A 21200-nucleotide genomic window follows, 5' to 3' on the forward strand; every position below is an offset into this window, starting at 1 on the left:
TCAGTGGCTCAGTGACAGGTGGCAGAGGCCAAGGGCTTGGGAATCACTTACAGTCACGGAGATTTCTTTCTCTTTCAGCCTTTGCCCTCTGATGGGAATGAAGCAGCAAGCCGCCAAGCCACACAACGGAAGCCTGAAATGAGATGACTTGGGCAATTTGCACAAGAGTTTCCTACTTTAAATAATTAGAGTCACTATCCCTGGGGGCATTTGCTTATTGGCTGCCTTAACAGTCTTCTTCTTCTTTTTTTTTTTTTTTAAAGCAAGTCTCTTAAAGATACTGCTCTTGATCTTACACGCACTTGCCAAGACTTGTCTTATTCTTATAGTACTGATGTTCTACTGTTCAAAAGTTAGGAAGGAGCTGATTCTGAGCTGGAAACAAGGGCAGCAGAAGATAGAGATAGTAGGCTCATTTTGTGCATGAGTCCCAGAGAGAGAGAGTGCCAGCCATTGCAGGAGGTGGGTTTGAGGGGTTGGATGTGCAAAATGAGGTCTAGCTGGCAGCCCCTGGGCAATCTGCTGACGGTGGGTTGGAAATGGCAACTGTTGAAAAACACCGCAAACTGAGGTTGTTTCTCATCTGAAACATGGCGTCTGCCCTGACTGTAAATGATCCCCACAGGGAACTAGGCAAGGGTGTGCTGGTAAATTGGCTCTTTGGAAAGAAAAAAAAGGAGGGTTGGTTTGTAACCTTAGTACATACTCTGACTCTGGCACATTTCCAGCTACCACGGTTAACCTGCCTGCCAAAATCCCGAATGTTTAACACTCCTCCCTCTGGAACTGGTACCAGAAGCTCCAGCCCGCCACTGGCTAAGAAACAAATTTCTACTTGCCACTCGCAGGCCAGCTGTGGGTCCACATGCAATACTCCCCGCTGCCCCAAATTAAAAAAAAAAAAAAAAGATTGGTTTCAGTTTTGCCACTTATTACATGTGTGCTTCTTGGCAAGGCTTTACTTTTTCCAAACATAGCTCTCTCCTTTGAAAAACAAGAGTTCAGATTATGCCATGTAGCATCTCTGCCAAGTTCACACCACTCTTCCCTAAGATCCACATCTTCTGTCTCATGTGCCATGCTTGGGTTAAGAGATTCTGCACCTGTGGCCTGAGCTGATTAAACAAATTGAATGGCCAGGGGCCAATCAGATCTCTTCCTTGATGATTAGCCCAGAGCAATCCCAAGCTTGAGTTTGTTAGTGGAGAGGCAGAGAGAGGGGGACCCAAACAGAGGAAGTCCTCTGCCACCTACCACATCCCTCAATCTATCTGCTCTTTGCTCTGATTGTTCAGCTTTGTCTTGGAGTCGTGGAGATACCCCAGTTGCTTCCAATAAACTTTCTTCTAGCTCTCAGGCTAGTGAGAGTAGGACTTTGTAAATTGTAAGTAATAGAGTTTTAGTGAGTGAAGTGAAGTCGCTCAGTCGTGTCCGACTCTTTGCAACCCCATGGACTATAGCCCACCAGGCTCCTTCCATCCATGGAATTTTCTAGGTAAGAGTACTGGAGTGGGTTGCTATTTCCTTCTCCAGGGGATCGGCAGAAATGATCTTCAAGGTGTTGTTTTTTTTTTTTTTGAGCTCTAATATTACACCAGTAGTTATCTAAGTATGGTCTTCCCACCAGCAGCATCAACATCACTTGGGAATTTATCAGAAATGCCCCACCCCAGACCTATTAAATCAGAAACTCTAAGGGGGGCATCCAGCAATTTGTGATTTTACAAGCCTTCCAGGTAATTCTGACATGTGATCAAGTTTTGCAAACTGCTGTATTTACTATTTTAAAGGGTTATGTTTTATGTAAGAAAGGGATTTTCATAACAAGTGCCACTATCTTTCTTTTCTAATTGAGTTACTAGATTGAAGGTCAAAAGATTTTTATTAGTAAAAAAGTTAATGTAAAAAAATTATTAATTTTATTAAATCTTCACCCTAGCATATTTTTTCTTTTTATAAAGCCATGTAAAAATTTTATTTTATTAAGGTTTTTTTTTTTTTTGGCTGTGCCACACAGCATGCAGGGTCTTAGTTACCCAACCAAGTATTGAACTTGCGCCCCCTACATTGCAAGTGTGGGGGTCTTAATCCCTGGACCACCAGAGAAGTCCCCAAAAGTTAGTTTTTATAAATAGCATGTATTACTTTTACAACTTTAAAGAAATGTCAACAGATTTTGTTTTTCTTTTTTTTTAATTTTTCATTTCAGAGGACTAAGACTGACATTTCAAGGATTAGCGTAAAAGAATAGAAGGAAAGTGTGAAGAATGAAAATGCTGCCAATAAAGAACAAAAAAGTAAGCAACAGATCATTTCAAATGGTGAAAGTCTGGAAGGGAATACAAAACAGATAACCCAGATGCTGTGTGGTTTTGCACTGGACCAGATTTCGCAAAATGTACCATTAAACACTGAAATGACTAATAATTTCTGGCATTGGGAAACTGCAGTAATGATTGATTTACATAAGTACAGTAAAAAGTGAAACAGGAAACTTTGACTTAAGTTCATCCTGGTGGTTCTCACTGTTAGGTTTGGAAAGATAAGGTTAAATTGGAATTTTCACTGTCACAGGATCTTAAACAGGCAGTTGGAATAGATAGGGCTCTTTTATGGGTTGGTTGTTTGAAAGTAACATATTATTTTCCCATGGAAAATCATACGTTGGAGGGCCGACTGCAGGTAGCACAACAAAATCCTTACTGGAAGGAAATCACAGTGCTGATAATAGTACAGGTCCCTGGGAGGGGAGGTTCCATGAGATGCCCTGCACTTTAGAAGTTCCCTCAGCAGCCCTTAGAGGACAACCTGTGTGCTGGGGTTAGGGAAAGCAGAGTGATGGAAGAAGGGACTCTGGAGGGTGGGGAGTCCTCTGGGGGAAGGAACGGGGACTTCATTTGCAGAAGTGTCAACAGGAAGCACACTAAGGGTGGAGGGGGCTCTGCCACTGAGTGTCCAAATATGTGTGTTATTCACAAATTGAATAACCAAAAAAATTGGGAACTGCCTGTATTTGCTATTGGATGCTGTATCTATTGTGGTGTCAACCTCTGAAACAAGTCTGAAGAGCCTAGTGGTTATACTTGCTGGCTTTGCAGTCAGGTGGATCTTGGTTTGAATACCAATTCCATGTGACCTTGGGCTAGTTACTAAAACACGCTGTGTCTCATGTCCTCATCTATAAAAGGGAGGTGGTAATGATGAGTGTTTACCTGACAGGGTTGCTGTAAGAATTCAATGAGATAATCTATATAAAGCACTTAACACACTGTACATTTAATATAGAGGGCTTCCCAGGTGGCACAGTGGTAAAGAATTGGCCTGCCAGTGCAGGAGACACAAGAGACTTGGGTTCGATCCCTGGGTCAGGAAGATACCCTGGAGAAGGAAATGGCAACCCACTCCAGTTTTCTTGCTTGGAGAATCCCATGGACAGAGAAGCCTGGCGGGCTACAGTCCATGGGATTACAAAGAGTCAGACATGACTGAACACATGCACTCTGTGTGTTAGCCCTTAAGATGCTTTAGTTAAATGATTCTTATCCTTTTTGAAAAAGAAAATGATAGTTTGAAGTTTAGAGAGGTTGATTAACACAACATAAGAAGTGTAAAGAGGACTTTAATAGTTGTGGGAAATTGCACCTACTTTCTTATGTGAGCTGGTGAACCTCCCCCTGCCCATCGCTGAATCTTCATAGAAGATTCCACCAGTTGAAAATCTTGCTATGAATGTGTTCCATTGGAATTTAAGAATTCTAGAGAAAATAAATACAGGAAAAACTTCTATAATGATTCATGATGTAGAAAGGATGTTTATTATTATAATGATTATTTCCTTCAATATGATTGCTGTTTGAAGATAATAGTATTTAAAAACAAAAACAAAAACAAGCCCTGCCTAATAGTGCAGGGAAACTGGCCTGGGTATATTTAATCATGTGTCTTGCTCTTCTGACAGCCCCAACTGCTGACAATATTCATGAGTGCGGTTTTGCCTTCATGTTCCTGGGTAAATAGGGATAATACATTGTCCTTCTGGGCCCTAGGAATGTTTTGAAAGGCCTGAAGGTTTACAGCTGTTTGGCTCTGACACAGGATTTCCCAGGGCCTTTGTGGTTTGTGGACAAAGCATGCTGGTTATGTGGAACTTGGTGGGTATGCTGGCTACGGCCAATGTCATCTAGAGAAGATGCCAAGGAAGGGGCCCTGGAGCCCCATGTGTCTGTCCCAGGGATTTGGATCACATCCCCGAGTGGTGCTTCTGTCTTCGAGCAGGGAGACACAAGTAAGTTCTGTTGATGTGTCTTCTATTTACTGCAATTGATTCCATCTCAGTAACATACCCTCGAAGTCTAAGCATTTACAGAGTAAGAGGACAAACTTCAAAAGAACATGAATCTTTGTACCAGATGGAGTTTCAGAGTTCTCTTGTGATTTCTCTGGGTCTGTTCTGGTTAGCTGTAGAGCCTCAGGCACTGCACGGGTCCCTGAAGAGTGCCAGGATGATGAGTTCAGACTAGAGTGAGCTCAAGTTGGTGGCTGAGTCCTATAGATGAAAGCTCTGGACTCAGAAGGCCAGAGGTCCTGGGTCTGGCTGGGTAACGTAGTCACGTAACCACTGCCAGTCAAGGAGTACCTCCAGTTAGGGCCCAGTCGAAGTGGTTTTCTGGAGTTTGTACTTAGAACTCTCCCCCATGGGTGCCTTACATTAGAAGCAGTAACTTCTCAACTGACTTTCAGACAGATCCTGAGAAGATAATACCTGACAATTTCCTTGGGGTATAAGCCCTCCTAAGAATATTCACATTTTAATAAGAGGCAGTTGGAGATTTAAACAGATTGTTAGGCAAAGAAAGAAGCCTTTTTGTAGGTTGGGTACAAGGGCAGCTGATGTGGGAAACAACTTTTGAATACACGGTCCTGCCTGGTAATCCTAAATGACATGCATTATGCTTGTCTAATTGGACTGACTTTTCTCTCTTGTAAAATGGGGATAGCAACCCTTGACTTCTGACTCAGAAAGATACATCATGACAGAAAGAGATAATAGATGATACTTTTGAAAGTATTGACACCAGGGCATTTTGTTGTAATTTTTAATGGGCAGCAATGTGGCGTTAAGGAAAAAGCGTAAGTTTTGGAGTGAGGCAGATGTGGGTTCTGATTGCTGTATGTGAGCTGCATGAAAAATCACTGAACTTCTGTGAGCTTCAGTTTTTTCACTTATAAATAGGGATGATGGTGCCCACCTCTCAAGTTAGGTAAGAATGGGATGCTATTTTGTGCTCTTAATGGTATTAACACCAATAAATGTTGGCAGTTATCATTCCTTAGAGCACCGTTCAAATGTGAGGTTTTATTTTCTACAAAGAGCAGTTATGGTATAAATCCAGTCTAATCTCAGGTTGATGGAAGGCTGCATGACCTTTGAGGATCCAGGGAACCTCTGGGGTGCAGTCTGAACTAAAGCAGGGCAGCTATGAGCCCCATTTCACACCTGAGGCTGTGCTTCTACGTGGGCTCTTGGGGCACTTAACCATTATTCCCCAGTGACCGTATCTTTCAGGCACCCCTTAAAATGCCAGCTTTGAATAAGTGAAGCCCGGTCTGTATATCACCAGCGCACTGTACAGGGCCTGGGACACAGTAGGGGATCTACCAACATTAATTAAATATACCAGGATCAGCCATCTGTACTTGCATGGGCTCCTCCACAAAGTCCAGTCTGAACCTGAGCTCTAGGAAATCAGGACTGGGAGAAGGCTATGTGGTCATGCAATGAGAATTTAATATCCAGATGGTATTGAGGGCAAAAAAAATAGTGTGGACTACATAGGAATGAAGTGTGTTCCTTTTCATCTCAGGTCAGCCTGGAAAAGTCATGTGTCTTGATCTTCAGAGCTGAAGGAAGTATGGAAAATGTTAACTTATGTGTCAGGAAGATGGATGCATGTCACTGCTTATTGCTACTTCTGGAATCAGGGGTCATTCATTCATTCAACAAATACTTACTGAGGCCCTACTATATGCCAAGCATTATTTTAGACACTCAATATATATCACTGAACAAAACAGACAAAATCCTTGTCCTCAAGGAGTTTCCATTTGAATGGGGAAAATAGACTGTTAGCAAAAAGATCATTTAACAAAGGGAGGTTGAATAAAACTAAAGCAGTGTCAGGGGGTGGAAACAGCCAAGGGGTGTGATTTCCAGTAGGGTGGACAGGAGACAGCAAGAGGGCCTCTCTGGCTGAAGCATGTACGGAGGAGAGAGTGATAAGAAATGAGGTTTGAAGGAAGCAAGAGCCAGGTCCTGGAGTCCGTTTTAGGCCAAGGCCAGGACTTTGGGTTTATTCTAAGGGTGACAAGAGAATTTTGAGCAGAGGAGTGATTTCTGTTCTTAAAGGACTCTGGCTGCCTGCCCAGCTGCTACTGCAGAAGCTCTGGTGAGAGGTAACTGCCACATGGAGAAGGATGGAAGGGGCGGGAGAAATAGTAAATGAAGGGTTGTGGCATATGACTTAGTGACTGAGTCGACAGGATTGGCCAATGCATCGGATGGAACATTTGAGAAAGACCAAGGATCACTCCAAGATGTTTTACCTAATTAGGAGGAAGTGTTTCCTGAGATGGGATGTAAAAAAGGAGGGGCAGGTTTTGTGAGGGGACATGAAGGATTTGGTTCCAGCTCCCCTTATAGTCACCTATTGCTATGTAACAAACCACTCCAAGACCTAGTGACTTAAAAGTACAATGGATTATTATCTTTCATGTTTCTTAAAGGTGGACTAGGCTCAACTAAGTGATTCTTGGTTGTTTTTCTTTGGCAGTTGCAGTGAGTCATGTGGGGCTCATTCCTGTGGCTGGGCAGGCAATTCTGGCCATTTGCTGGGAGCTCAGCTAGAGCTGTCGATGGCAGTGCAAACATATGTTGCTTGACCTTACAGTAGGGCATCTGGGTTCCAAGAGTGAGTATCCCAGGGAGTTGCCTTCCAAGAGAGCTAGGCAGAAGTTCCACCATGGCTTCTTATGGCCTAGCTCTGCAAGTGTCAAGCTGTTACTTCTGCTGTGTTTTACTGGTCAGGCAAGCCACTAAGGCCAGCCCATATTCAAAGGAGAAGGAGTAGGACTTTACCTCTTGATGCAAGGAGCAGCATCCATATATAGAGAAGGAAAGAGCTGCTGGCAGTCAACTTGGGGTGCCATCTACCAGTGATACTCTGAGTTTGGGATGTGTGCTTATATTCAAGTCTGGAACTCAGGGAGAGATTGAAAGTGAAAGTGTTAGTCGTTTGGTTGTGTCCGACTCTTTGTGACCCCATGGAATGTAGCCCACCAGGCTCCTCTGTCCATGGGATTCTCCAGGTAAGAATACTGGAGTGGGTTGCCATTTCCTTCTCCAGGGAATCTTCCCAACCCAGGGATCAAACCCAGGTCTCCTGCGTTAGAGGCAGATTTTTTACCAGCTGAGCTACCGGAAAGCCCCAGGGAGAAATTGGGTCTCTGGAAATTGGGCAGGATAGTTCTCTTCAGGATCTTTAGAATTCTTAGACCTGATATGTTAAATTAGAAACAAATTACTCGCCTGCCTTTTTTTTTCCCCAAGACTGATTGGAACTATATGTTTCAGTTGGATATGTCTCTGGTAGCTAAAAAGAATTGCATTTTAAAAATCATCATTAATATTTATTAATTACATAATACAATGCCTGATGCTCAGAGATCAGATCAGATCAGATCAGTCGCTCAGTCGTGTCTGACTCTTTGCAACCCCATGAATCGCAGCACGCCAGGCCTCCCTGTCCATCACCAACTCCCGGAGTTCACTCAGACTCACGTCCATCGAGGCAGTGATGCCATCCAGCCATCTCATCCTCTGTCGTCCCCTTCTCCTGCCTCCGATCCCTCCCAGCATCAGAGTCTCTTCCAAAGAGTCAACCCTTCGCATGAGGTGGCCAAAGTACTGGAGTTTCAGCTTCAGCATCATTCCTTCCAAAGAAATCCCAGGGCTGATCTCCTTCAGAATGGACTGGTTGGATCTCCTTGCAGTCCAAGGGACTCTCAAGAGTCTTCTCCAACACCACAGTTCAAAAGCATCAATTCTTTGGCGCTCAGCCTTCTTCACAGTCCAACTCTCACATCCATACATGACCACAGGAAAAAACCATAGCCTTGACTAGAAGAACCTTTGTTGGCAAAGTAATGTCTCTGCTTTTGAATATGCTATCTAGGTTGGTCATAACTTTCCTTCCAAGGAGTAAGCGTCTTTTAATTTCATGGCTGCAGTCACCATCTGCAGTGATTTTGGAGCCCAGAAAAATAAAGTCTGACACTGTTTCCACTGTTTCCCCATATATTTCCCATGAAGTGGTGGGACCGGATGCCATGATCTTAATTTTCTGAATGTTGAGCTTGAAGCCAACTTTTTCACTCTCTACTTTCACTTTCATCAAGAGGCTTTTGAGTTCCTCTTCACTTTCTGCCATAAGGGTGGTGTCATCTGCATATCTGAGGTTATTGATATTTCTCCTGGCAATCTTGATTCCAGCTTGTGTTTCTTCCAGTCCAGCGTTTCTCATGATGTACTCTGCATATAAGTTAAATAAATAGGGTGACAATATACAGCTTTGACATACTCCTTTTCCTATTTGGAACCAGTCTGTTGTTCCATGTCCAGTTCTAACTGTTGCTTCCTGACCTGCATGCAAATTTCTCAAGAGGCAGATCAGGTGGTCTGGTATTCCCATCTCTTGAAGAATTTTCCACAGTTTATTGTGATCCACACAGTCAAAGGCTTTGGCATAGTCAATAAAGCAGAAATAGATGTTTTTCTGGAACTCTCTTGCTTTTTTGATGATCCAGCGGATGCTGGCAATTTGATCTCTGGTTCCTCTGCCTTTTCTAAAACCAGCTTGAACATCTGGAAGTTCATGGTTCACGTATTGCTGAAGCCTGGCTTGGAGAATTTTGAGCATTACTTTACTAGCATGTGAGATGAGTGCAATTGTGCTGTAGTCAGGCTATAGACATACAATCAGTATTAATCATTATTATTGACTAGTACATTTTTTAACTTCCTTATTCACATTGTTTCTAAACTGCCTGACTGTCCCATGCTGTCTCTGTAGCATGTTACTCTGGCTGTAATTACATTGGGTTGATTGTTCCTGATGCTGTAAAACAGTTCAGATGACCTTTTCTTTCATTTAACCCATTACTAATATGTGTACCATCTCTCAACCTGGAATCATCTGACGTATTTCCTGAGTCCATAAAATCTATGGGATTTAAACATTTATGGATTTTCATATCTATGGTCATCTTAAAGTAATAGCACATTCTGGAACTCTCAGACTACTCCTTTTATTGAAGTTATTGTTGTTGTTCAGTCACTTAATTGTGACCAACTCTTTGTGACCCCACGGACTGCTGCCTGCCAGGCTTCCCTGTTCTTCACTATCTCCCAGAGTTTGCTTAAACTTATGTCCATTGAATCGATAATGCCATCCAACCATCTCATCCTCTGTCATTCCCTTTTCCTCCTGCCTTCTTTCCCAGCATTTCCCAAAAGACCATAGGGTCTTTTCCAGTGAGTCAGCTCTTCTCATCAGGTGGCCAAAGTATTGGAGCTTCAGCTTCAACATCAGTCCTTCCAATGAATATTCAGTGTTGATTTCCTTTAGGATTGACTGGTTTGATCTTCTTACTGTCCAAGAGACTCTCAAGTGTATTTTCCAGCAGCACAGTTTGAAGGCATCAGTTCTTTGGTGCTCAGCCTTTTTTATGGTCCATCTCTCACATCCGTACATGACTACTGGAAAAACCGTAACTTTGACTATATGGAACTTTGTCAGTAGAGTGATGTCTTTTTTTAAGTGATTTCTCTTTTTAACATGATGTCTAGGTGTGTCATAGCTTTTCTTCTAAGGAGTAAGCATCTTTTAATTTCATGGCTGCAGTCACTGTCCACAGTGATTTTGGAACCCAGGAAAATAAAGTCTGTCACTGTTTCCATTTTCCCCCCATCTATTTGTCACAAAGTGATGGGACAAGATGCCATGATCTTAGTTTTCGAAAGTTGAGTTTTAAGCCAGCTTTTCACTCTTATCTTTCACCTCCTCAAGAGGCTCTTTAGTTCATCTTCGCTTTCTGCCATAACATGTTATAATCTGCATATCTGAGCTTGTTGATACTTCTCCAGGCAATCTTGATTCCAGCTTGAGCTTTATCCAGCCCAGCATTTCGCATGATGTACTCTGCATATAAGTTAAATAAACAGGGTGACGATATACAGGTGATGTACTCCTTTCCCAGTTTTGAACCAGTCTGTTGTTCCATGTCCAGTTCTAACTGTTGCTTCTTGACCTACATACAGGTTTCTCAGAAGGCAGGTAAGGTGGTCTGGTACTCCCATCTCTTTCAGAATTTTCCACAGTTTATTGTGATCCACATAGTCAAAGGCTTTGGCGTAGTCAATGAAGCAGAAATAGATATTTTTCTGGAATATTCCATGCAATTTCATAGGGGCATTTCCACTGTACATAAGATCATATTAATACCAAGTAAAGCCAAATTACATTATACACTCTAAGCTTTTGCAGTCATTCCATAGAGAAAGATGGTAGGACAACGGAATGGCCCAGTCACTGGTATGTGTAACTGTAAGGACCCCAGAGCTTGGCCATCAATACATATTAATGAAGTCAGTGGCTATATTGTGAAATCTCATCTTTTAATATACAAATTAGCAGTGGTTAGATAGTAGTAAATGACTGTAGTAGTGAAAAACAAAGATTTTTTTTTATTAACATTTTTAAATTTCAATATTGTATTTTGAAGTGTGCACATGGCCTTTCAAGATAATGGGTCTGTTGTTAAAAGAAAACGTTTTTTAAAAAGGTAAACAATGAGGATGATAACAATAAAAGTTCAAATGATGATCCGAGTTTGCAACAAGTGATAAGAAACTCTAATAACCAAACATCAGCAGTTCAGTAGCAGCAATTAACATTGTCTGTTACTCTCAATTAATGTCAGTAATTCGCACTTTATTGGTTTTGTAACTTAGTTTGTATTTAATTTGTAAACTTCATTTAGTTTTGGATTTGGAGGCCTGGCGTGCTGTGATTCATAGGGTCGCAAAGAGTCGGACACGACTGAGCGACTGATCTGATCTGAAGAGCTGTGAGCCAAAGGCATATACACTTCATTCATCTTAAAGAAATATTATAGTTAAAATAATTTAAGTGAACACTGACAATTTAAAATATTTTTCCTTCAATGGATTTTTCTCATTACTCTTATTTAAGAAATACTGACTTAATGAATAAACTCCTCTAAATCCAAGAAACAGTATCATCATAGTCTAAGAAGGAAACAACCAAAACAACTCAGGGCCCATTTTTTCCTCCCAGAGATGTTTATAGGCTTGTAAAATTCTGGATCCAGTTGGTTTTTATTGGTGTTTTGTTTTTAAAAGACTTTTTGTTTGTTTTGCCTGTGTAGAACATAGCAGAAATTTGAACATGCATTTTTTAGGGGATGGGTTTTATGATCTTTAGAGAAATTTGCTCCTTTTACTCCAACTATATCAATCTACTTTCAATACCAAGAATGTACCAAGCTCTTTGCCACCTCAGCACCCTGGCACTTACTGTGTCTCCCATCTGGTCTAGAGCACCTTCCCTTGGCTTTTTCAAGGCTCAGCCTTTTTATTAGGTCTCTGCCTAAATGTCCTTCTTCAGAGTGCTCCTCCTTGATCACTTCTGTCTGAAAGAGGGTCCTCTTATTCTCCCTCTTCATCTTCTTTATTTCCCTCACAGGACATACAGCATCTCTCGTGATTTAAGATGTTTGTTTCGCTTTTCCTCTGCCTGCCACCCTCTTTGGACTGTGAGTTATCAGCAGGAAGGTTTTGTGTCTGTCTTTTTTTTACCATTGTAGCATTTAGCACACTGTATGATGAACAATAGAGACCCAATCAGCATAGATTAAATTTGGAAATACAATAATCACTGCTTTTATGACAGTGTGTGGCACCTATGAAGCCATTGTGAAAGTAACAAGAACTTAATCAATGGTGGAAAACATTCAAGTAATTAATTAAAAAAATTATATGGTCTTGGTGTATGTGTTGAGCTGAGTGGTGCAAAGGAACCAAAAGTAGGCATCAACTTCCCAACAGAGTGTAGCTTTGCTTTCTGAGCTATAAATAGTTATTCTCCTGATTCCTATGGGTTGTCTTTCCCTATGGTTTGATGAGGACGTAAGAGGTAAATAATGATTCCTTCCAGCCCTCTTCTATCTGATCATGGCCAGGATGAGTGCCTTAGTCAGGATGAGAAATGTGAAAGTTGGTAATTAATGGAGTCAGAGGCAAAAATAATGACGAGGTTTTTTTTTCTCATACCAACCCATATATGTGGATTCCAGAGAAATAGTGTAGATGCTCTCCTTTGCAAAGCAGAAATAGAGACACAGATGCAGAGATCAAACATGTGGACACCAAGGGGGAAAGGGAGGAGGGTGTGATGAATTGGGAAATCAAGATTGACGTGTATGCACTGTTGATACTGTATATAAAATAGATAACCAATGAGAACCTTCTGTATAGCTCAGGGAACTCTACTCAATGTTCTGTGGTACCTAAATGGGAAGGAAACCCCCCAAAAAGGGGACATGTGTACATGTGTAGTTGATTTACTTTGCTATACAGCAGAAACCAATGCAACATTGCAAAGCAACCATACTCCAATAAAAATTAATTTTAGAAAAACTGCAAACAAAACAAAACAAACAAAAAAAAAACCAACAGAGGATCAGGGAAGGGAAAAGGAAAATGGTTGGAATAAAAACCATCAATTACTATTTTTGCCTTTCTTTTTTCTGTGCCTGTGCTATCCTCTTGAGAACACTTAAACCTTTCCTTTCTATCCATTCATGTCAGAATTCTGTTGAGTTATATATCAGATACTTACCATTTTTCATTGACTCTTACATGCACATTTTCCCCACCTTTTAATGTTACTGAAATTGAGATGCATCATAATTTATGTCATGTGATGGTTTATTTCATGGCCTTTTTCTTTTTAAATAATAAATAAAATAATGTGCACCTTAAAATTGGTGGCATTTTACAATCAATAAAATAAATTAACTCTTTTTTTGGAGGCAGTTGTCTAATGTTAATTTGCTAAGTGAAGGAATTTGAAGCAGTTTGCTAGCAGTCAGTCACTGCAGCAGCTTTTCAGCAAACAAATGGCCATCGACATTTCCTGGGCAGTCATGGTGTTCTTCCTGCCTGGGAGTGGAGTCCATTTTTCATTTGAACTTAGGTTGACCCTGTGATTTATTTTGATCAAAAGAATATGGGAGACGTGACACTGTGCAACTTTGGGGCTGTCAGAGACTTCCAGTTCTTTTGGAGAGCCAGGAACCTCCATGTAACCAAACTAAGACTGCTGAATGATGAGAGACACATGGAGAGAGAGGCGTTTGGAGGAGAAGGGAAGTCTCCCCGCCAACACTTAGCCCCAAGTGCTCTGAGCATGTGAGTGAGGCCATCTTGCATCTTCCAGCCCCAGTCGATTCGCCTCAAATAACACCACTTGAAGCAGAGGTAAACAATCCCCATTGAGCCTGCTCTGAATTCCCAGGATCCTGAACAAGAGCTGGGTTTTTGTTTGAAGCCCCTGTATTTTAGGGTTGTTTGTTAGGTGGTGATAGATAACTGAGAGGGCAATTGAGTTAGGACTTAAGTCCTACAAACATTTTTTTCAATTTTTCCCAACTTGGAGCAAACCCTCTCCCCTCAGATAAAGAAATATCCTTCAGTGTTTCTCATTGTTTCCCAAACTGCCCACGTTTCTCCCTGTTCAGATTTCCCAGCACCAACAAAACAATCCTAACGTACTATGAGGAGTCACAGTCCAAAAACAAATCCTGCTGGGATTCTCATTTCCTCAAATCACCTTCCCACTTAAAATTGTTTCTACTCAATGTGGTAGTGCTTCATGGGGGTATCCGCGACTCCTAAAATGTGTTTTTCTACCTAATCTAAAGTACAACTACGTAATCACTAGGGAACCCCCTCCAAAAATGTCCAGTGCTTCTAAACAAGAAATGGCATGGCAATTCTATGAGGATACACGTTGACAACTATTGTTCAAGATCACGATTACTCAGAGAAACTGAACTGCATCCAACAGACCCGAGAACAACTATGGCACAAGGTGTGTTTGCCAAAGCAACAATCACAGTGGAGGCATGTCTCCTGAGAATGGCCACTCAGAACAGCTAACCCTGCTGACCAAGCAGGATATCCTCAGTGTGTGCAGCAGTTTCTCAATAGGAAGCATGAGAATTAGGAACATTGCAAAAGGAAGGGCAAGAACATTGAGAGACTAATATCCGGTGAGGTGTGAGGGGGAAACTTAAGCTACTCACTTTGCAGGAACAACCTCACATGGAAAGCTATTTTGGTAGCCAAGTGTGGAAAGTTAACTGTAACCAAATAAAACCAGGGGGTCATAAAGCCAGGAATGTGTATGAATGCATGAGTCTGGTTTTCCTAAGCTTATTTGCTCTTTCAGGAGAAAATTTCCTCTATTGCTCCATGAAATATGAGTGTATATGTGTTTTACCCTTTAATAAAACAAACCACATTATCTCTTAAGGTCCCATTATTCCTATTCCACAGCTTAATCCAAGTATGCAATCCAGTAATTATAACTGATTTAACATTTCTTTAAAATTGAAGCACACTACTTTTTCCTTTTTTCTGCCTAACCTTTTTAAAGGGACAATAAAATTGAGAATGAAATATCTTCTGCAGTCTTTGACTGGCACCCGAGACCTTCCCCAGGATCTAGCTGGGGTTATAAAACCTTTCATGAGTTCCAGTCAATTGGTCAACCCAGAAAGTCCATCCATATGAAACCTGTGGACATCGATCTACTGATGGGGGTAATAAAGATGCAGATTAATACCATCTTTATTATGATTTAGTGGAGAATCATACTTGACTTTGGATTGCTATATAACATCTGGGAGAGACGTTAACCCAGAAGGAAAACTGTAGAACGGGATCACCAAGAAAAAGCAAACCACAAAGGAAGGGGAAAGTGGTGTCAGAAAAGTTCAGTCTGACAGATACGGCCATGAATTTACTGACTTTATTTGCAATGAGACATTAAGAAAGGCATCCTTTCCCTACCAAATACCAAAGCACATTTTTGTTTTATCACTGTGGCAAAGACACAATGATCGACTTTAAGTTGGCAACGTCATTTTGAGGCCCCCTTGCCTTTCCTCTAGACTGCATCAGCAGTTTGCCAGATATCATAGGCTGTGCATTAAAAAACCTCATTCCAAGCTAAAAAGAAGCACTGTTGGTTTTTCTTAAATCTAGAAAAAATATTTTTTTTTCACTTTCTCCTCTAGCAAAGGAAGTAAGGGAATTCACACCAGATCAGAGACCCAAAGGTGAGTTCCCTGGGGTTTGACCCTTCTCTCTTAACAGGAATAGCTTTAAGTAACTTTGGGGGTGACAGTGTGAGATGTCCTCATGACCTTTCCCCAGCCCTCAACATTTCCCTCACAGCACAGGAGTGTTTTCACTTCTCTTTGTGATGCTCTGCTGAAGGACTGCCAGTTAAACCTACTTCTAAAGATGCAAATGGCCCAGCAAGGAAGGTAGGATGATAGGCACTCTGATCTTCCCTTGGGGCTGAGCATATAGAATGGGACAAGGCAGGGCTCAGGAAATGTGCGCTGAAAGTTTGAAGGTTGACTGTACATGGGTTACTGATCTTGTTAGGACTTCCAGGTGGGGCACCAGAGCTCTGAGGGGCACCTCAGATACTGATGCCAAGGAGCAGGGCAGCTGATGGGGGGAGATGACACTGTGGAAATCAGGACCTTTGTGACACAGGACAAGGGCAGTGGGAAGCACTGGGCATTCAGGGAGAGGGACTTCCAAGATGACACAGGGCACACAGGTTGGTGGAAGGGGGCCTTTCAAAGTACATGGGGTCTCAGGTCAGCCCGATTTTCTGAAAGATGATGAAGGAATACTTCTCTTCCTTCTCTTCCTCCCACCTTCTGTGCCTAGGAACTAAGACTCCAGTGGGAACTGTTGGTACCAAGACTTAACTTTGGACTGGGCCTTCTTTAACCTCTTTGGCACCCGTGAACTGATTTCTTCTCAGTCACTCTTGTTAACTGTATTACATAGCACATGATATTCTGTGAACCACAGGCTTACAGAAACAATTTGTGGGCTGTTTTTAAGGTAAGACTATCTACATCTCATTAAGATGTTTGCCAGTCTGTCTCTTGTGACTACACCCAGAGTCTTGCTAAAATCAATTCCTCTTGGTCAGCATAGAGAGCCATAATGTGCTAATCAGGGTTGGACTTGAAACAGCTGGGCAATGAACCAGTTTCCTTTATCTTCCTTTGCATTGTCAGTGGTCATCATGATTCATATGACATAGTTCCTCGAAAGACAAACCGAAAAAGATGATGGAACAGAACTCACAAAATACCTTCTATTGCCTATGGCTTATGCATGTGTGTGTGTGCTTAGCCACTCAGTCATGCCCAACTCTTTGCAACCCCATGGACTGTAGCCCGCCAGGCTTCTCTGTCCATAGGAATTCAATAGGCAAGAATACTGGAGTGGGTTCCCATGCCATCCTCCAGGGGATCTTCCCAACTCCGGGATTGAACCCAGGTCTCCTGCTTTGCAGGCAGATTCTTTACCTTCTGAGCCACCAGGGAAGCCCATGGCTTATGCATACACATTTTAATATTATCTATAAGTGCATAGTTAAGAGTGTTTTGGTTTTAGAGTTGGAAGCATAAAATGAAACTATGGTAATTAACTATAGTTATTGGGCAATTGTATTTGCTTCTAATCTATTTTTTAGCTGACATACTGCAAACAAAGTAAAAGACAGTGACTATTAGCACAAAGCTGATTCCTCCAATGTGGGAATAGAAGGAAATAAGACTTCATAAGTACATATGTAACACAGACAAATTACAATTTTTTAGATTTTTTTAGATTAAATATTATAGATTAAAGGGGTTCCCAGGTGGCACAGTGATAAAGAATCTGCCTGCCAAGGAAGAGACACAAGAGACGTGAATTCAATCCCTGGTCAGGTAGATTCCCTGGAGAAAGAAATAGGAATCCACTCCAGTATTCTTGCCTGGAAAATTCCTTGGACAGAGAAGCCTGGAGGGCTATAGTCCATGGAGTCACAAAAAGTTGGACACGACTGAATGACTGAGCACACACAGCTATGGATTGAAATCCTTAAGTCTGAATCTTCTTGTAACAGTATAGTTACAAGAGAAGGTCCAATCAGGATATAACAAGATTATAAGACCATTAGTTCAGTGGTTCTCAAAATGAGGCCAGAGAACCCCTGGGGACACCTGGTTCTAAAGGAGATTCACAAAACCCTGGGTTTTTCCAACTACATATCTGTAAAGCTGGATTTTCTTCATATTCTTCTGTTAAAACAGCATAACTAACAGGTTCAAATGTGGAAGTAGATGTGAGATTCTAACTGTCCTCCCTGAGGCCAGACACTAAATAAATTTCCCAAAATATAACACATGACAGTCTTCTCAATACATTTTGGAGAAGGAAATACAGTTTTCATGAAAAGCATGTTATTTATGTTAGCATGTAAAGGATTAGTTATTATATTGAATGAACAAAAAGATTACAAAAAATTCTTTGGTTTTAACTTCTAACGCGGTAAATATTAACAGAAACTTCATAAGTTTTAAGAGTGGAAAAGAGTCCTGGTACTAAGATGTTTGAGAAGTGCTGCATGAACATGGCTCAAGCAAATTCTCTAAATTCTAACTATATAAAGCCTGTTTCTTCAGCATAAGCTGGTTTCCACCTTCACCTCCTGCCCAGTTTCCCTCCAACTGTATGCTCATGTCCAGGGGTAATAAAAAATTTTAGCAACTGGTAGTCCATAGTGTCGCAAAAGAGTCAGACGTGACTTAGTGACTAAAGAGCAACAGCAAAGGCATGGAAGCCCATCAGTCAAAACGTTTGTCCAACCAGGAAGCGCAGACTGTGGCTGAAAGCAGCGGGGTTAGCCCACTCTCTGAGCATCCAGGTCTGCCCTCTGAATTCCACCTGCCTGTGGGCAAGTCAGAGCTCTCTCTCCCGCCCAGCCAGCTGCTCTGCTCACAGGTGAATCTAGTCGAGTGCCTGACATGTTGTCAGGGGCTGAGCCCTGTGTGCCCGAGCCCATGTTTACCTACACTGAGTACAAACCCTTTGCCTCAGTAGCCCTTCCTCTGGTTTGGAGAGACATGAGGTAGAGTTTCTCTGCAATGACAAGAATGGAAAAGGTCACCAACCATTTTATTACCATCCCAATTTGCCCCGAGTAGGTTGTGCATTGTCTTAAACACAGGTCAGATTTGTTGAGGCTTAAGGAATAGGTGAAATTCCTCCAGAGATCTTCGGTTAACCAAACCACTTCAACCACTTCAGTTAAAACCCAGTTAGCACTTTGCACAGAGTGCAGCAGAGTTAGCTTCTCACCAGAAATGCATGGAATGTACTTAGATGTCTTTTTGGTGGGGCGAGATTACGAGAACTGGGAAAACCAGACGCGGGGGATTTCCGAAGCTGAGGCCGAGCTGATGACTGCCAAGGCTGCACGCTTAGCCTGCGTTCTCCTGCAAAGTGAACTTCCCCACGCACTGACTCCTTCCCTCTGACTTGCTGCTCTGGGTTGATTGGTGTCCTCCAAAATTCATATATTGATATCCTAACCCCCAGGTGTTCAGAATGTGACCTTGTGTGGAGACAGGGTCTTTACAGTGGTAATCCAGTTACATAAGGTCATTAGCGTGGGTGTAAACCCAGCGTGTCTGGTGTCCTTATGAAAAGGGGAAGTTTGGACACAAGGATGCGTGCAGAGGGAAAATGGATAAAGATGCAGGGAGAAGGCCAAGTGAGTATGAAGACAGGCATCTGTAAGCCAAGGAGGGAGGCCTGGAATAGATCCGTCCCTCACAGCCCTCAGGGATCCCTTCTCAGGGATCTCTGCTCCCCAGTCCTGCCAGAACCTGACCCCCCGACTATGGGTTCGATGCATTTTGTAGGAGCTGTGCCATCTCTAATCTGTGTGAAGTTGGCTTTGATGTTGCTGCTGACTGTGGCATGCCCCAACCCAACTCGCTCTCACCCTCTCACACCCTCTTCTGCTCAGCACTGCCCCACGGTCTTCATTCTTCTCTTCTCATACAGAGCAGACAGCCCGCGTTAGCCACTCTCTGCATGGCTTCTGCTACTTAGATGCCACGTCTTGTGGATTATTCCTTCCAGTTTCTTCTCACTCTGCCTCTCCTTCTGTGCCCACTGAGGGCGTCCTTGGTCAGGCCATTGGTGGCCCATGCATGAACACTGGGTGACACTATTTGAACACCAAGGCCATTTTGACTTGGGGGCACCTGGAAGTGTGGAGTAAAGGATATGGGAATTCAAAGGAGTGATGAAGTGAGGGGCAAGGATGGGCTTGCGAGGTAGGGACTGGGAAAGGCCAATTTTCAGGGAGTTGGTGGGGTGGAGGGGTAAGGGCATCTAGTGCCCAGACTTAATGGTGATAAAGAGAAGTTGAGAGTTCGGTGGCTTGTTTCTGAAATCAACAACCGCCCCCGGAATGGCAGTGCCGTGTGTCATGTGTCATTGCAGAAGACTTCTCCTGCTTGCTTGAATTTCCTTCCTTGAATCTGGCACACACTAGCACTGCATTTAAATATACAATTTTGGCCAAAAGTACCATTTCATTTATCCATACAGCCAACACATATTTACTGAATATAATTCTCAGTATGGAGATTTTGTAGGAAACAAGGCTGACCAAATCCCTGTTACTCTACTACCATTCTCTTCAACAACTCCTACTCTAATAATATTTTAAAGTTGATTCTTAAAGGATGAATCATCAAATTAATACATGTGTATACGCACACTCATTGCTAGACATACATATGACAAATATATTACTAAAGCCCCAACTATAGACTTTTAATTCATTTGTTATAATCAAAATGAAGATACTCAGGAGTGAAGATATTCAGTGGTCACTGAGGTGATGGGCTCTGTGAAAACTGTAATTATTTTCTTTTGATGGCTTTTTCATGTATTGGATGAAATGGAAAAATATGGGGACATTTTCAAAACTGTAAGAATTATCCCCTCCATCATTCCATTGTTTGGTTTTCAGTGTTTTCGTCTTTCAACTTTTAAGATTGAGAACTCTTAAGTCTGCTTTTCAAAGTTCATGGGAGGAGGACAAATTTAGTTGCCTGTTGCTGAGTTGGTATTGTTCTAACTCCTTACAGTTGTCATATAAATAGCTTTCAGTTTTTAATTTTGAAAGGCAAAGAGATAAGCTGATGCCTCCATCCTTCTCCCGGTTCCCCTGTTCAGATACCCCAAAGCACCAGCGAGACAGGCAGTCCTCCTCTCCTCTCATCCAAGGGCAAGACAACTTTTTCTCAATTTTTTTCTCTCGAATAACCATAGGTTTTCAGAGAAGGCCAACAGTTCAAACTATTATATGGCATTAAAAAAAAATAAAAGGAATCACACACAGACCTTGCAGACGGTCAGAGATAATAAGTTATAAACTGCTGGGTAATCTGGATTTAGACCACCTAAAGCAGAAGTTGGGTCCATATTGGGCAAGCATGGAAGACAAATGCCATCTGTGAGTAAGCATTAGATTCATCATGCTCCAGGTCTCCTTTCCGCTGTCCACTTGCTTGCTCAGACTTGGCAAGGGTCCAGTGGAGGAAATAGGGGGAGAGGAAGCCAGTGGAGAATGACCAGTTTTTGTACTCAAGCTTCCTGAAGGGCTAATTTGTCTGGACTTGCTTGTAACGTTTTGGAGAAATACCTCACACGTGACAAAGGGAGAAGTTCTGGTTATAGAAGTGAGAATTATCTAGATTGTCCCTGGGGTCATGGGCAGGAGGAGGTGAAAAAGATGTGCCTTTGGTGATGGTGTCTATATACGCAAACAAGAAGAGAAATCATAGAAAGAAGGGTCCCTGGAGATTTAGCTCTTGTCCCTGAACCCTGGTCACCTTGCCTTACCTTTGGGCTCCTGGGCCTTGTGTGTGGGGCTGCATGTGTCAGTTATTCTTGC

At 42.2% G+C, this 21200-nt stretch overlaps 1 protein-coding gene across 9 annotated transcripts in view; it reads left to right on the forward strand.

Annotated features, from left to right (window-relative positions):
• Window positions 1-21200, forward strand: part of TOMM7 (translocase of outer mitochondrial membrane 7) — a 315507-nt gene that overhangs the window by 205579 nt on the left and 88728 nt on the right. For 4 of the 9 annotated variants that reach the window (XR_015162826.1, XR_015162827.1, XR_015162828.1 and 1 more), the window contains one exon: window positions 79-295. The exons of 1 other annotated variant lie outside the window; for it this stretch is intronic. The gene's annotated coding sequence lies outside the window, so the exon portion shown is untranslated. Of the gene's footprint in view, window positions 1-78; window positions 1496-2209; window positions 2428-21200 lie in introns of those variants that run through there. 4 more of the 9 variants (XR_015162823.1, XR_015162825.1, XR_015162822.1 and 1 more) reach the window with 3 other exon arrangements.

Source organism: Bos grunniens, chromosome 4, assembly GCF_055505025.1.
Source record: "Bos grunniens cultivar Pamir isolate PY7600 chromosome 4, Bosgru_T2T1.0, whole genome shotgun sequence".
NCBI lineage: Eukaryota > Metazoa > Chordata > Mammalia > Artiodactyla > Bovidae > Bos > Bos grunniens.